Source organism: Lacerta agilis, chromosome 12 (assembly GCF_009819535.1).
Source record: "Lacerta agilis isolate rLacAgi1 chromosome 12, rLacAgi1.pri, whole genome shotgun sequence".
Lineage (NCBI taxonomy): Eukaryota > Metazoa > Chordata > Lepidosauria > Squamata > Lacertidae > Lacerta > Lacerta agilis.
The window spans coordinates 36,451,384-36,469,583 of NC_046323.1; positions in this window are offsets into that span (position 1 = coordinate 36,451,384).

Below are 18,200 nucleotides of genomic sequence, written 5' to 3' on the forward strand. Positions count from 1 at the left end.
AAGGAAGAGGGCCTCTTTTCCATAAAAGTGGCTCAGCTTATCTTTGTGAACATCTTCTTCCAGGCAAGTGAAAGGATAAGGAAAATGGAGACCCAGGCTGGGCTGAAGGGTAGCAAGCACTCCTTACCATACCCTCTAATTTATCTTAGCCACCCAACTTCTCCTGCCACCCCGTCCGCCATCCAGGCTGCCACCAAGACAATGCAGCCAGGGCCACCATATTATTCCCTGTTTCTGGGTCATAGTGGTCTGTGATCAAGGACAGCAATGCTTTTAATTATTATGCAATGGAGATAATTGCAGCCGCCACACTAATTCTCTTGGGATTCTATGCCTGTCTAATACCATCAGATGCAGGAGGTTTGAAAAGGCAAAATGGGGATGAGCAAGATGGGGAACCAAAGGATCTTTCCATCTTTGCAGAAACACGAAGTCCCTTAGCAGGGGCCCAGGGGGTAAAGAAACGCATTCTCATCCTCTATTGGCCAAATACGATTCGGTATTCCAGAAAGCCAAATGGCCTCCTACTCGCTCTTGCCTGCCAAAGTCTACAACTGCCTACACTTTTCTTATTAAAGGCGCTTGTTTCCTATGGCAACGCCTCGCAATTACTTCTTGTGAATATGAAACTACACTTGCAAGGCAGGGTGCTGGCATCTGAGGTCAGCGTTAAATTGAGCATTTGCTTCTACCAGGAAAGAGTGCACTACCAATGCATGGACTCTACCCCTTTTATCTCTGCTCAATGACCAGGGCCAGCATAAGGGGTCAGCATCACTGGGCACCTGCCAAGGCCCATGTCCCCGTAAGGGGCCCAGGGCCAATACCTGGAGCTCCTCCTCTTCCTCACTGTCATTTCCTGTTCACTTCTTCAGCCTAAACAAGTGAGCAGTGGCAAGAGTGGAGAGGGGGCCATTTCCCTCCAATTGGCTTGTCCTTTCCCTCTGGGCCAGAACGCAGGTGGCACTGTGGTCTAAACCACTGAGCCTAGGGCTTGCTGATCGGAAAGTCGGCGGTTCGAATCCCTGCGACGGGGTGAGCTCCCATTGTTCGGTCCCAGCTCCTGCCCACCTGGCAGTTCGAAAGCACGTCAAAGTGCAAGTAGATAAATAGGTACCGCTCCGGCGGGAAGGTAAACGGCATTTCTGTGCGCTGCTCTGGTTTCGCCAGAAGCTGCTTAGTCATGCTAGCCACATGACGCGGAAAAACTGTCTGCAGACAAACGTCAGCTCCCTCAGCCTGTAAAGCAAGATGAGCACCGCAATGCCGAGTCATTCACAACTGGACTTAACTGTCAGGGGTCCTTTACCTTTTTACCTTCCCTCTGGGCAGCTGTGAGAAATGTGCTCAAGGAGAAGGCATGTGAACTGGCTGTTGTGACAACAGCGAGAAAAAGCAGAGTTCACTAAGGACACCTTGCCCCAGAGTCCCACAGAACCAAGAACCAGCATTGTCACGTTATACGCATTTCACCTAGTATCTCCTACTGCTTTTGCTTCTTCCAGGGCGCTGTGTTTCTTCCAAAAGTGTCACAAGGGCACTCTCACATTACAATCACAGTGTCTGCCACTTCCATTTTGTCCTTTTAAGGTGCTTTTTGTTTAAAGTGACACGACAGAGGTGTACAGTGGCATCTTGGTTCTCAAAATTAATCCATTCCAGAAGTCCGTTCCAAAATCAAAGTGTTCCAAAAACCAAGGCACGCTTTCCCATAGAAAGTAATGCAAGATGGATTAATCTTTTCCAGACTTTTAATAAACAATGTACTGCAGTCACACAATCAGTAGCTGAACTGGGTTCCACACAGTCATAAACAAAAACAAAAAGAGAGCCACAAAAATGCAAAATAAACAGCAAAAACAGATAGACCTCAGCGTAACACTCAAAACGGAAGTGTGGCACTCGAATCAGAAGTGTAACATTCAAAACGGATCACGTTCGGCTTCCGGAAAAAGTTCGCAAACAGGAACACTTTCTTCCGGGTTTGCAGTGTTTGGGTTCCAAGTTGTTTGAGTACCAAGGCATTTGAGATTCAAGGTACCACTGTACATGTACCTGCTGCATGGTGCAAGATACATATACATAATGCTTGAAGGCGGGGTAACTCAATGAAGCTGAATGGTGGACGATTCAGACAAAAGGAAGTACTGAGTCTTGCATGTCTACATGTGTTGTAATGAACATCATATGATAAGCTGACATAAATACTGAGTCATTCCTTTGCTGAGGTTAATTAGCAACATAGACATTGTGTCAATTAATGCATGCTTGATATTCCTACTCAGTTTCACCTTGATTAACAAATGGCAAGGAACGCTTTGTACATTCACCGTTGTTCCGCGTTGAGATGGAGGTTGATATACCCCCCACCCCCAATAGTATGTATGGTATTTCTCTCCCACCCTTAATAATATTTATCACAGAGTAGGGATTATACACATATGTACACTGTTCGGTTTCTCATTACTCGGTGACATAATCATCAGGCTTGGCTCACAAGTGCATATTCACACTTTTTTCTTCTTAACTGATTATCCTACACTTGATGATTCATAATTGAATGTGTGAGCCGACGTCCTTGAAAAGCACCGTCTGAGGTGTTATGAAAGTCGATTATTTATTCAGTGCTCAGTTCATGCCACCCCGCGCAAATGCATACATTACTTGATTGCTTGCAGAACAATTTTATGGCTGGCAATGTGCAGGCACAGAGCTCCGCCTCTGGTCTCCTGGCAATCGCTCTGCAGCACTAAGCCACCTAGAGTTCAGGAAGGGAAGGGGGCCAAACACACAGAAAAAGTGGAGCTGGAGGAGCTATCTCCTTCCTTGTTCTCTCCCATTAGAGCCAGTGAGAGAATACTACAAACACCAGGTTTTATCCTGACATAGCTCTTTCATTTATTTATAAAAGTACTTCTGTACCACTATAATGACAGTGAACAGTGTGCAAAGCTAAAATACATGAACTCAGCTGTGTATGTGGGCCTATGGAAATGTTCTGCCTGTGTTGTGCTTGCTCTGTGATGATCCTTACATGCAAATGTTGCCACTTGGTAACACAGTAGTGTGTTGCGACTCGAGAATCACATGTGTGCATGAACCAGTCCATTTATTCAGCTGGGGAAGCACATCAGATGCACTTCAGAATCAAAGCAGCACATTTTCCAGACGCCCCTGCTGCGGAGCAACACAGAAAATTGTTTCTAAAAATGCTTCTGAGATGTCACTTGGAAACAGGTTGCAGTTGGGGAACATTTGCTGTCCCGGCCAACTCCTTGCATTTAAGCAGGATCACTGATGAGATACAGCTGCAGGGTGGAGGCCTTTTTAGATGCTCCAGATTCGATTGCCAAATATAATGAAAGAAGGATGACTTCCAGCTGATTGTTGATTTTAATGCGACAGAGGTTTTGCAATGTGAATATTTCAGAGGCCTTGAAACTGGACTGCGGGAGCACCAAAAGCAGAACAGAGGCCGCTAGGAAGGAAAAACTTGAGGCAAAAATTCAGGAGGAGGGTAGAGGTGTAACAAACCATAGTCTGCATAATGCTGACATGAAGATGAAGATGAACGGCACAGGTATGGACATGTGAGTAGCAGAAGGAGGATAAGGTGGGAGAGGAAGAGAAGAAAGATCAAGTATACTTTAAATCTGGCTTCTAAAATGGCACATTCTGAATCGGCTTCACTGGATCAGGCAGCTTTCTTTGTGTATCACAAATAGGAAATTGAAAAGTTCGGAGAAGGGCAAATTCTGAAGGATGGCTTTGTTTTGGTTTGGATATTGCTTCAGAAAGTGCATATTAGCTACATTTGTCTTAAAACGAGAATTGAACCAATTTTTCAGAGTTAAAGCTAAGGTTTTCAGGAAGCTGAATTTCATGGTCAAACCATGTTGCATCCAACATAACATTCGTACATAGGGAAATGCTATATACTAAGTCAGACCACTGGTCCATATAGCTCAGCACTTGTCTGCATTGGCTTGCCCAGCTCTTCAAGGTTTCAGGCAAGGTTCTCTCCTTGGTCTCACCTAGAGATGCTGGGGATTGACCCTAGGACCTTCTGCATTCAAATTCAAGTGTTACTTAAATTTATATCATGCCATTCCTCCCAAAGGAGATCAGAGCAACAAACAACCAAGTAGTAAAAGTAATGCTTGTTGTCGTCGTTTAGTCATGTCTGACTCTTCGTGACCCCATGGACCAGAGCACGCCAGGCACTCCTGTCTTCCACTGCCTCCTGCAGTTTCGTCAAATTCATGTTGGTAGCTTCGAGAACACTGTCCAACCATCTCATCCTCTGTCGTCCTCTTCTCCTTGTGCCCTCCATCTTTCCCAACATCAGGGTCTTTTCCAGGGAGTCTTCTCTTCTCATGAGGTGGCCAAAGTATTGGAGCCTCAGCTTCAGGATCTGTCCTTCTAGTGAGCACTCTGGGCTGATTTCCTTCAGAATGGATAGGTTTGATCTTCTTGCAGTCCATGGGACTCTGAAGAGTTTCCTCCAGCACCATAATTCAAAAGCATCAATTCTTTGGCGATCAGCCTTCTTTATGGTCCAGCTCTCACTTCCATACATCACTACTGGGAAAACCATAGCTTTAACTATACAGATTTTTGTTGGCAAGGTGATGTCTCTGCTTTTTAAGATGCTGTCTAGGTTTGTCATTGCTTTTCTCCCAAGAAGCAGGCGTCTTTTAATTTCGTGACTGCTTCACCACCTGCAGTGATCATGGAGCCCAAGAAGGTAAAATCTCTCACTGCCTCCATTTCTTCCCCTTCTATTTGCCAGGAGGTGATGGGACCAGTGGTCATGATCTCAGTTTTTTATGGTGAGCTTCAAACCATATTTTGCACTCTCCTCTAACACTGAAAAACAAGAACTTCTAAAAACTAGAAGAGCAGATCTGATGAACAATTCAAAAACAATTTTTTGCTTTAGGGTGGACACTACTTTGACAGTGTCCAAAGCGGTTTCTCCCTTTAAAAAAAAGAAGCTCTTTCTGCAAGGAAGGCAACATTCAGGCCAGAGTGCCAAGATAAGGTAAACCAATACCACACAAGGAACAGAAGGCAGCTGCTACTGACTGCCAGCTTGAGTCTTGCTGAAGGAAACAGACAAAACATAAAGGGCTCCTATTATGAGGCTCTGCGCACCTGGCATGTTTCGCCAACCTAGATATTAAATCTAGGTTGGCGAAACATGCGCACCCAAACAACTCAAGACCAGCTTTAATCCATAGTTTCAGATCCGGGTTTGGTGCCTGATTGCAAACCATGGTTTATCAACCTGGACATCATGACAAACTGTGGTTGGCCTTTGCAGATCATGATTACCGTAGGCATTGTGATGGAACTGGCCCTATGTCAGAGACAACAAACAGCACCTAATGTTGCACTGTGTAGCCTGACATTTTATTATGGGGCAATGTGCACATACATATTCATCACTTGACTGTGGAAAACACTGTTAACTTGTATATGCCACTGACTGAAGTGCTGCTGGGATCTGCAGTTGAATCTTACTTCAGTACTGCTTGCTCTTATCTATTCCAGGATTTGCCACATGAGGCAGTCACCTCACTCTGCCTAACAGTAGGGCCATTCTTGGGGATGACGATCCCTTATCCCATTGCTACCTCCTTTGTAGTCTGTCCCTCAAGGCATTTTCTCCTCAGCCAGGCTCTAATACTATATTAATGGGTCATGGTATAATAATAATAATAATAATAATAATTTATTATTTATACCCCACCCATCTGGCTGGGTTTCCCCAGCCACTCTGGGCAGCTAAGTTAAGCATTGTCTCCAGTTATTATTGGTTAGAGTGAGGACTCCATGCTTTAGCTTGTTATTGTGGCTACATTCACTTTCCAATACAGTTGTGGGTTAACCTATTCGAGGATAAATGGCCTCTTCTTCTGAGCCTACAAAAGTGAGTAACCCTGCCTTATACCGGTATTAAAGAAGAACTTAACAGATACCAAAAATGAGCAGAGCTGGAAGAAAAACATCTGGGAGGGGGTGGTTGAGGACAAATGCACAGGGTAAAGTGGCAGGCAGAGGGAGGATTCAACTTCCCACATGCCTTGTAGTTGCTGCTGCTTATTTTACATTACCCAGCAACCATTTTTCAGGCGCTTCACACTTTCTCACATTTAGAAGCCCTGCCCTGCAGTTCTCCTATGTTGTTGGGCCCTAAGATGACATTTTCACTCGATGCTGTATGCTGTGCCATGAATGTTCCAGACACTTTTTATCATAGAGTAGCAGCTTCATTAATATCCTCGACTTGCTGGTTTCTTTCTTCTCAATGCTAGGCAGCCAAATCTTATATAATATATCATACAAACTTTCACTATGGCATGCCTGCCTCATAGCTGTCCTAGACTAAGCAAGAGAGGCGATTTCCTAATTCATTTATTTTCTGGCGCTTGATGAGTGCAATTTTGGGGGAGGTGTCGTGGGTGTCTAGGACTCCTTCCTTCTCCTAATTCCAGACTCACCTGCTGGGCTCCACAGTGTGCTTTGAAAACATGGGACAATCTCCTGATTTCTGGAGCAGGTTTGCATTTATTTTCACTGAGGCTGCTATCAATCAGCGTGAAGCAGAAGGCCCTATTGCAGAACACACAATACTGGGGCTTGATCAGTAAGCATCATATTAGCATTTCAACCTGTCCCTGGAGGGATGAGCACTTTTGCAGCTGCAGGTTCGGCAGCCCGTTCTGAACTGGCCCTTGAATGAGGCATATTATTTCATTTCAGAAGAAAGGAAATTGCAACTGAAAGGAGCTTTTTACATCATCAAGCAGTTGAGCTCGCATGCTCCCTGCTTGCTCCCCCGCCATGACCTCCCCAGGTCCAATCACTTCAAAACTGCCCTCCACTTTCTTAATTCTCCCGTTCTTTGTCTCGTCCAGTTGAAATGACTCAGGCTATGGATCCCCCACCATTTCCCTTGGGAAATTAGTTCACAGTCTAGTAGTCCTTACTGTCAGGATTTTTTTCTTTCTTTCTTCCAGATATTTGGCCTCCCAACACATTTTTCCTTTGTCCATATTCAGCTCATTATTTCTGCTGAATCCTCCTGGTACTGTATCCTCGACCATTCCTGTCTCTCTTCTTTATAGCTCCTCCATTCACTTGCTCTTCATAAAAACCTGCCAGCTTTGGTGTTTATTTATCATTCTTACCATTTACGTGAAGAAGTGACACGGGGGGTGGGGGGGTGGGACAGACATATAGGATAGCTGGGTCCTTTATCTGGAAATATTTCCTAGTCTGAGCCACTGATGGGAAAGGGGAAATCTTACGATTGTTCGGTCATTAAATCCAGGCCCACTTAAATGGGCAAATGTCATCCCTTGCCACCTCCAGAGTGATTATAGAGGATTTCTGGGCAGCTGTCCCACTATTTGAGCCCTCCCCTGTAGTTGCTTCCTGAGCACTCCCTCAAATTGGATGCTGTTTCCTGTACCTTTCACCTAGGCCCCATCTGCACTATAAATCTAAAGCACCATCATACCACTTTTAAACAGTCACGGCTTTCCCTAGATAATCCTGGGAGTTTATTAAGGGTGCTGAGGGTTGCTAAGAGGCCCCCCCCCCCAAAAAAAAATCCCTCCCAGATCCACAATTCCCAGAGTTCCCTAGAAAGAGGTATTAATTGCTGCACCACTCTGGAAATTGTAACTCTGTGAGGCGGGTATGGGGACCCCTAACAACACTCAGGATCCTGAACAGACTACTGTTCCCAGTATTCTTTGCAGGGAAGCCATGACTGTTTCAAGTAGTGTGATGCTGATTTAAACATATAAAAGTGTGCGGATGGGGCCTCACGTGAAGAAATTTTCCACATGAGTTTTAATCAGTTTATAAATATCAATCAAATTGCAAATGTTAATATCGGAGGAAGATAAAAGATGCTGCAGAGCCCTGTCAGGTTTCACATGCAATTAGCCCGTGCCGACAGAATTTGGACAGGTCAGAATCTTAGCATCTGAGGTGCAGCTTTCATTATCCTCTCAGGCACAGGACTCCGTAACAGAGGCTCTTTGCTGGTCACCAGCTGTAGACTGATCAGAGGTGCAAATGCCAAGGTTGATTCTATTTGGGAAGGGGTGGCAGTAGAATGGATCTGAAGCATGTGAGTGCACAGAGGACAGAAGGGGCTCAGCCAGGGATTGTGAAAGCACCATGGGTTATTTCCCTCGCCTTCCATTCCCCTGTCACTGTGCCACTATGTGTCATGTACATAATCTTCTATAAATTGCCCCCAGATGCCTTCATAATCCCCCAGCCAATCTCTGGGTTTAAAGACTATCCTTTCACTATTGTGAAACTCTTTCATTTCTTCAATCCACGTTTGGTTCATTTTCCCTTCTAGATAAAAGTATCCCAGCAGTTCCCCGTTTACACTTTCCACGATTTTCACATGTAGAGCACCCATATAATATGAAAGGGGGAGGGGAAGAGTGCATTTTCTGGGAAAACTTTTAAACTTCCTGTTTCTTTCCTGAAAACCAGAGAAAGCAGTCAAAAAGGATTAGACCAAGGATGGGGAACCAGTGACCACTGGTCAGGATGATGGGAGTTGGAGACCAATAATATCAGGTTGCCCTTCCCTGCATTAGCAGGTTTTCTATCAACCTGGTAGACTCTTAGATGGTAGATTATGGGCAGCCGTGGCCATGAACTTTTTTCCCCTCCTGAGAGCCAGTGTGGTGTAGTGGTTAAGAGCGGCAGGCTCGTAATCTGGTGAACTGGGTTCGCGTCTCCGCTCCTCCACATGCAGCTGCTGGGTGACCTAGGGCTAGTCACACTTCTCTGAAGTCTCTCAGCCTCACTCACCTCACAGAGTGTTTGTTGTGGGGGGAGGAAGAGAAAGGAGAATGTTAGCCGCTTTGAGACTTCTTCGGGTAGTGATAAAGCGGGATATCAAATCCAAACTCTTCTTCTTCTTCCTGAAATGGGAGAAGAATGGCTTCACAGCCTAGGCTGTGCCTTGGACCAGGTGCATTATCAGTGTTTCCTCAATATTTTGCATGGGCACGGGTTTTTCCAATCTAACCTAGAATGCTACATTCATAAAATAGTTGATTTCTACCTGCAGAAGGGAAAATGTTTATTATGTGATCATGACACATAAATGTGGGGGATAGCTGTATGAAGACCCAAGAGTTCCTGCACTTCTGAAAAGTTGATTATAGAGTCATCATGTTACTGTGGAACCTGAGATACAAAATAGTTAGAGAGCTTCCCAAAGGCTGTGCAGGAGCTGCCTTATGTATTTAGAGTTCACTATAGGAGGTGTGAAATCCCAGACACTTCAGGTGGTGCTGTGAAGCTACATCAGAATATAGGGAATTCTTTCCAGTAGCACCTTAGAGACCAACTAAGTTTGTTCTTGGTATGAGCTTTCATGTGCATGCACACTTCTTCAGATACACTGAAACAGAAGTCACCAGATCCTTAAATATCATATCTTAAATATCATATCAATTAAATATCATATTTAAGGATCTGGTGACTTCTGTTTCAGTGTATCTGAAGAAGTGTGCATGCACACAAAAGCTCATACCAAGAACAAACTTAGTTGGTCTCTAAGGTGCTACTGGAAAGAATTTTTAATTTTGTTTTGACTATGGCAGACCAACACGGCTACCCACCTGTAACCAGAATATAGGGGTTCATAATTGGCAAGTACATGCAGGTCCCGCTATCTACCTGCTTGTTATGTGAAAATTCACTTATCCAAACATAAAGAATTATGCCGAAACCTCGCTATACATTCTACAGATATCTGAACAGCCCGCGTTTCTCTCACCTCCTTAATTCTTGTTTGTTTGTGCTTCGCTGGTTGGCGGCAGCCATTTGGGGGCAGAAACCAGGCAAGGAGGGAGGAAGCAAGATCCGAAGAATCAGAGAGCAGGAGAGACTTGACAAATCACAGAGCAGGAGAGATCAGACAAATCAGGTTTTTCCTTCGTCTCTTCTTGGCTAGTTGGCTGTCGCTATTTCAGAAAGAAACCATGGAAAAAGCGGGGTGATAGATCAGAAAAATCCTGGATTGAAAATTTCCCCATAGGATTCAATGAAAATCCTAGGCTCTTTATGTGAACGCTTGCCTGACGAACAATTTCCAGGGAACACATTGTGTTTGGTAAGCGGGACCCCTAGTGTGTTCTCTTTTTACTTTGTGCTTGTTGTTTGATCTTGTTGTAAACCACCATGAAATCAATTTGGATGAAAGATAGCATATAAATACCAAGTAGACTAATATTGTTGTTTGTGCTCGAAGAGAGGCCTTAATTCAGCTGCCTTTACCCTCTTGCCTACTCATGTGGCATACCGGCCTCGCTGGCTGCCAATTTCTCTGGTAACAGCTTGCAAGGTTTAGAGAGAGTACCTTGCAGATGGCACTGCTCAAGGATCCTAGAGTGGCTCATTTTCCAGGTCGGCTTTCACTTGCCCAATATGGCAATTGTCACAAAGAAAAAGCTGCTCCAGACCAACACTGTTTTGGAGACATATTTGCAATCAGTGCCTTTTTAGTGATAGATTAACATATGCTCTTGCGGCTTTAAATCAACAAAGAAACAGAATCCTTGCAGTAGTGGCCCTGAAGTTGAAAGTGCACCTGTGATCATCCCACTCTATATTTCTCCTAGGTCTGCTTGTTCTTCTATCTGGAAAGAATGCATTTGCTAGGAAACCCTTCTCTCTGACACTGCTGTCACCCCCACCACTGGGGACAGGTCCATAGGCAGCTGCCTTATTCTGAGTCAGACCATTGTCCCAGATATCTCAGTATAGTTTTCACTGACTGGCAGCAGCTTTCCAGGGTTTCAGGCAGGGGACAGTCCTGGCCCGACCTGGAGATACAGGTTTTGAACCTGGGACATCCTGCGTAACACTGAGCTATGGTTACAAGGCAACATCTTTGGGACAAACTTTGCCCAGAGTTTTCTGGCCATAAAACTCCCTGCCAGAAAGGGTGACTTCACCTTGCCTCAGGACAAGGTTGGAGAGCCGCCATGGGAGTCTAGGCTGTGCCAGAGAGTGAACTCATTGAATATTTCTGCATCTCTCTGGAGAGAGACAGCTTGGGCTATTTTGCGGCAGCAGCTCCACGAATGTACCCAGACTTCCTTCTCCCTTTCTGTGCAGGAAACACGTTCTTACTTCTGGTTCCGTTTACATAAATAGAAGTAAACACCCACCAATTTGCGACTTTGGCTCGTCTCCTTTTTGGATGTGGAGCCAGGTGTCTGCTATATTAGGATTCGGCTAATATTCCATGTTTGGATGTCCTAAGTGGACTCCGCTTAGGTCAAGCAGCCACTCCCTCTCATGTCAAGAACGCACTGGGCTACTGGATCAAGACATGTGCTTGATGCTGGTAAAGTTAAAGGTAAAGGTACTCCTGACCGTTAAGTCCAGTTGCGGACGACTCTGGGGTTGCGGCACTCATCTCACTTTATTGGCTGACGGAGCCAGCGTACAGCTTCCGGGTCATGTGGCCACCATGACTAAGCCGCTTCTGGCGAACCAGAGCAGCGCACGGAAATGCCGTTTACCTTCCTGCCAGAGTGGTACCTATTTATCTACTTGCACTTTGACGTGGTTTCAAACTGCTAGGTGGGCAGGAGCTGGGACCGAACAACGGTGGCATGGCTCATTTGCGTGTCCAGTAGCCAGGGAAGGCTTTCCAACCGAAGGCTCTGTTTCATAGCAGATCTGTTGTCTCAGCTTTGGGAACAAAGCGTTTGGGCACGGTGGTGGGTACAAAGAGTTTCTTGCTGTGCACTCAGCATGCCAGCAAGCCTTTCGACTCTGATCAAGCTGGAAACAAACCAGAAGCCTCTTTTAAAATAATGAAAATTAAATTTCCATCTGCTTTCTCTGCTTCTTTCAGTCTGTAAAGTAGGTAAGAGAGCTGATAACTGTGTAAGGGTGGATCCATACCACACATTTGAAAGCACACCCAATGCACATTTAAGGCACATGATGACTACCTGGAAACCCCCCCCCCCCCGCTCACAAAGCTAAAACTACCAGCACCCTTAACAAACTACAGTTCCCACAGAGTCCAGGGAAAGGCTGTAGCCCAGTGGCAAAGCATCTGCTTGGAGTGCAGAAGTTTCCAATTTTCAATCCTGGCATCTCCAAGGAGGGCTGGGAGAGAACCCCGCCTGGAATCCTGGACATCCTTGGCCTATCAGTGTAGACACTACTGAGCTGGATGAACCAATCACCTTACTCAATATAAAGCAGCTTCCCATGTTCACTGGATTCTTTGGGGAAAGTTGTGAGCTTTTAAGTGTGTGATGCAGATGTCAGGGAAGATAACTTGACAGGGAGGGACGAACAGCCACCAGCCTTGCTCCAGTTTATCCCCCTCCTGTGCTGACATAACCCGTAAGGGTTGTCCGCTCATCAGACTCCAAGGCATCCTCCTCTTGGACCAATTTCCTCCTCCTAAACGATTGCCCCCTTTTTATTCTTATAAAAACTCTGGATTAGATAGTTAGATACTGAGGGGTCCAAGGTCCCTGAGGTTGCTTTTATGTGCCCTTTGGGGAACATAAGAACCTGGGAAGCCCCGATGAATCAGAGCAAAGGCCTGTTAAGCATCCTGCTCTGACAGATGCCAACTAGATGCCTATCAGAAGCTCACAGGCAGGGTATGAGTGCAACAGCACTCTCCCACTTGTGAGCCCCACAACTGGCATCCAGAGGCATCCTTGCTCTGACACTGGGTGCAACATATACCCATCATGACTCGCAGCCACTGGTAGTCAACTCCATGGATTTGTCAAATCTCATTTTAAAGCCTTATTATTATTATTATTATTATTATTATTATTATTATTATTATTATTATTACTACTACTACTACTATTAATGCTGGCTATAGTAATTTCTGCTACTGCTATTAATGTTCTTGTTGATAATAACGATGGTAATGGTAATAATTAATAAATTGCATGTTACTGTTTGCACACCAAAGAAAAATGATGCAATTTCCCCAGGGTACCTTGCAGTGGTCTTAATAATAACAGTGGCTTGAATTCAGAGTTTGATCTTCTTCACACATATGTCGTATGTGCTCTTCTGCCCTGTTATTCGCACAGTGGGAACTGGCACAGGAGCATTTGTGTGTCGGGGTGGGGAGGCTCCTTCCAAGACTCCAATTGGCGTTACTTTCCTTCGGCTGCAAACACCCCCGCAACAGCCAAGGAGGAGGAGGAGGAATCAGGAAAGGAAACAGCCTAGCCAAAGGGAAGTGCTTCCATTTGCCAAGTTTCTCATTCATGTTCTTCCTTCTGTGGGGCACCTGCCATCATGGAGTTCCCTACTCTGCCTTTAGAGCTGCGGCAGACCCATGAATAAGGTTCATTAGCAGAGCAATCCTGCGGTTGAGTTACAGTTCCTGGCTGTGATGGGGATGCAGGCAAAAGGCCTGTGTGGTGCAGGAACAGAAACTTTACACCGTGCCAATGTAGTGATAACAGTGGCACTGACAGCAGGCTGTGCTGGCCAAATGCCTGTGTTAGGCAGCGTTGACGGCATGGAGAGGAGCAGAACTGAATTGCTTTTGCCGTGCATGTTTTCATCATACATACTGTCTGGGTTGCCAACATGCATGTACACGCTGTGTTGTGCATCTCTCAGTAATGTGGACACAAATCACCAGTGTGTATTTATGCAAGACTTGTGGTGCGTATATGTTCTCATTGCGAAAGCTGCATGTATCATATTGTGTTTGCAGTTATTTATTTACTATTTCTCTTTATAAAGCACCCTTCACCCCAGAAGATTCCATCATGACTTGATGCTGCATGCATGCCCTATATGTTGAGGAGCATGTTATCATCGTTTATGAAAGACACCAATCAAATTAGGTGTTTGTTTGTTTTTAACAAAATCAGAATTACAAGGCAGAATCATGGGGAAAGGGTACTTGGGACACAACATACTTCCTTAAGCAGAAACAATAGATCTGGACTGCTTTGTAGATTGAAGCTTCTCATTAAAAATATAGCCCTTAAACTGGTTATAGATACAGCTGTTTTGGATAGTGTTTGTTTTGTCATCATCAGTCATTTTCTCCCAGATAGCTTTGGGATCCAGCCAACTGAAGGATGAATGAGTTGAATTAATTGTGGAAAGGGAGCACTCCAAAATGCTGGTGTCACTTTGGAAGATGCAACAGTCCTGCTTTTATCTTTGGGGGCAGGGTGTGGATGGATGTCAGCTATTAGAGAGCAAGAGAGGGAAATCAGAGAAAACTGTATGTCTGCAAAAAACAGAGAAACATGTTGTCCATGACGGTTTATAAAGAACATCCTCTCGCCTTATATAATCTGCCAGATGTTGTTAAATTGATTGGAAGAATAAACACCCTCCGACTAGTTCATGAGTCAAGAGATGCGACCATGATTGAAAAAGATCAGTTGGCTCTGATGATAAAAGCATTTGGATACAAGTGACTCAAAGATTTCACGGGGACTAGGAATAAAATGTATAAACAGTTATGATCTCCCCCACTTCACTTTATTTATCCCCCCCCCATATTTTCTAAAACAACCATTAAAATAATTGTATACAGTACATCAGACTAAAATGCAAAGATGAAAATAAAATATATATATACAAACAAAGCAAAGATAGATTCCTGAATCAGTATTATCTGTACCATTAATCCAGTTGCTTGGCCCAGAGTCTGTGTCAGAGCTGGGTCACCACCCCTAAAACCCCACATGGTTTAGGACCCAAATCCCTGTTAGGTCACCTTCTCCTGCATCATTTTGGCTAGTCCACTGAGATCACCACCCTGAGGTCTTTCTCAGGGTGCCTGGTGTTGGGTAATAACAAGAGAAACCTTTCAGCGTTAGCCCCTTGCTTTTGAAATGCCCTCCCTAAGGAGGCTTGCCTGGTACCCTCATTGCTATCATTTAGCTGCCAAGCAAAAACATCACTTTTCTTAGGCTTTTAAGAACCAATAATGCAAATGTTTTTAATTTTGTGTTAAAATAAATTTGAATTATTTTTAAAGCCTGAGAGTTTCTGCATGGTGGAGAAACTGCCACCTGTGAGGCGAGTAGCATTTCTTCTTTTTCATGCTGCAGTCAGGTTTTCGGGAAATAAACTATGCCAGCTCCAGGGCTGGTGTAGGTTTTGCAGTTGGTCTGGGGAACAAGGATGCGTAGATTTCTGTGAGTCATCGCCTTCTCCAATGTGCCCTTGGAACACACAATTTCAGGTTCCATCATGGGCAGTGTTTCTACCTGCAGAACAGCAGTGGAGCTTGCTGCCACCACATCAGGGCATTCCTGACATTCCTTCTTTGCACAGAGATCTCTCTCTGCTCATTCATGGAGGAGGTGGCTATCAATGCTTACTAGCTATGATGGTTATCCTCTGCCTCCACAGTTGGAGGCAGGAATGCTTCTTGAATACCAGTTGCAGGAAGCTCGTGCTCGTGTCCTGTTTGCAGGTTTCCCATAGGCATCTGGGTATCTGTAAGAACAGGAAGCTGGACTCACTGGACCATTGGCCTGAGCTTGCATGCTCCTCCTATGTGAGGGAGATCTGTAGGATCCAATGAACCCAATGCCACCCTTCCAGGGAGTTTAGGATTGCTCTCCTAGACCAGGCACCCCCAAACCCGGCCCTCCAGCTGTTTTGGGACTACAGTCCCCATCATCCCTGACCACTGGTCCTGTTAGCTAGGGATGATGGGAGATGTAGTCCCAAAACAGCTGGAGGGCCGGGTTTGGGGGTGCCTGTCTTAGACAGATAGCTGAGTGGGAATTGTTTTCTCTCCCAAAGGAAACTTGCAGAAAAATCTATCCTCAACCTGTCCCCGCTCCCCACAATCTGTATATGCATAAACATGGGGCAGTGAGAACAATTAATTACACAATGGTGGCAATCCCATAGTTACTACAGTTCATTTTATTCGGCTAAGAAAAATGTACAGGCCACAACAGAGGTACATAGGAAATGTTTACATTGGTTTCCCCCAAAGCACTTGTGTACATTGTAAAGGCTTCTGTGGGGTGTGCAAATCTGTGCTGAAGAAGAGGCGATGGGAAATTGAAAGCAATCTCTAATATAGCAAAGCGCCCTTACTGTTTATTAGTGTAAAGGAAACTGCAGTCTAACAACAATAGGCCCCATGCTGTTCTGAACAAAGCAGCTTGCATTCGATTTTTATATTTTTGCACTGGCTTCCTTTAGGAAGTTATTGAGAGCAGTTTGTATATAGCACATAATGGCCTTCTTCCAATGAGTGCAACAGGTAAATGAGAAAAAAATATTTTGCCGATGATGGCAAAGGAAACGGGAAACCTCAAAAGCCCGGAAAGTTGAAGATGCTTTTAATATGGATTTGAGTTTTGCTACATGAAATGTTTCCTATCTTCAGAAAAGACTGTTTTCCCACCCCTGTATCAACACCCCCATATTCATATTCATAGATAGGTTAATTGCTTGTGGAAAAAAACAGGATCATTAAGAGAGAGAAAAAACATTTGAGAAAGAATATATGCCATCTAAGCAACCCTTTGTACATGATTAGTTTCGGTTATGGAAATGTGCACTCATAGAGGGTCTTGGTTTTTTTGTCTAATCTATGACTTTCCTATGTTGTACACAAAGGATGCCGTTTGGGAACCCAAGCTTGGCTGCTATTGTTTGGTTCCAATTAAAATTCAGTGTATTAAACACAGTTGAGTACATCCATGCATTCATGACACACCATCATCTCCCCTTGAAAGGTCAAATCAAAAGTGTCTCACAAAGATTCATTAAGATTCAGTGTTATTATACTGGAGCTCCATATGATTTTGGATGAATGGGTAACAAAGGCTCATCAGAAACACACCCATAAATACAATTACTGAAACTGACCCACTGGGGACTTTATAGATTCACATACCTTGGTGAATCTGCAGTGTGGGACTAGATATGAATTAAAACCAGTTACCTTCCTAGGAAACACATTCCTAGGAAATACAAATGGCTTAAAGCAGGCTTACTAAAATATATATATAAGTCCTTCCATGCTCAATGAAATTTACTCCCTAGCAAGTTGTGCTTAGGACTGTAGCCCTAGAACAATGAATCACATATGAGTGACTCTACACAAATCGATCCTCATTTCAGACATTGTGACATATCGGTATATTGTGATGTTCTGCTGGCGATATATCATGATGTTGAAAACCAGATATCGCCCTAGTCGTAGTCATTGGGTGACTTAGGGGCAGTCTATATTGTTGAGCCTAGTCTACCTCACAGGGTTCCTGTGGGGATTAATGGGAGTAGAGGAGAACCATTTACACTAGTTCCTGCTCCACTGGCAGCATCAGCTTTTGAGATGTCAACTGATCAGGGATCGATCAATGTGTACTCCTGGGAGAACCAGCACACCGTTAACATAATGTATATTTGAAGTTTCTTGAAAGTGATTCTCACAGCATGATTCAAGAATCTTGTTATCCCACAAAACAGAAACTTACTGACAACAAAACTCAAGATACAGGAAATGAGCCAAGCAACCTTTTATAAGTTTGCCCAGGGCAACTGCGTTTGCCCATGATGAACAGACAGATTAATTTAGAGCACAATTATTATATAGTCTGCACTTTTGCATGCCACTCTAAGCCTCCTGAAAGCCAGTGTGGCATAGTGGTTAGAGTGTTGTCCTAGGAACTAGGAAACCAGGGTTCAAATCCCCACTCAGCCTCGAAGTTCACTGGGTGAGTCTGAGGCCAGTACATTCTCCCTCAGCCTAAGCTACTTCACAAGCTTCTTGTGAAGATAATGGGGAACATTTTTCAACCTACTAGGAGCCTTATTCCCTTTTGGGGGAACCTTCCAAGGGCCACATGCTTGTGATGGGTGGAGCCAGAAGCCAAACTGAACGTAGCAATGAATGTGCATTTTACTTCTGTAGAGCAGACTAGTTTTTTATGCATACTCACGCTCCCCCCTTATTTTCCATCCAGGCAAACATGAGGCATTATCAGAGTTCAAGGGCACATTCCAGGCAGGCGAAAACACTTGGGCGCAAAGAACTGCTAGCACATTTGCAAAGCTAAGCATGGTCAGGCATGGCTCCAAACTGGATGGGAGACCGCGTGTTGAGATTCTTGTGTTGCATGGGGTTGGACTAGATGACCCTC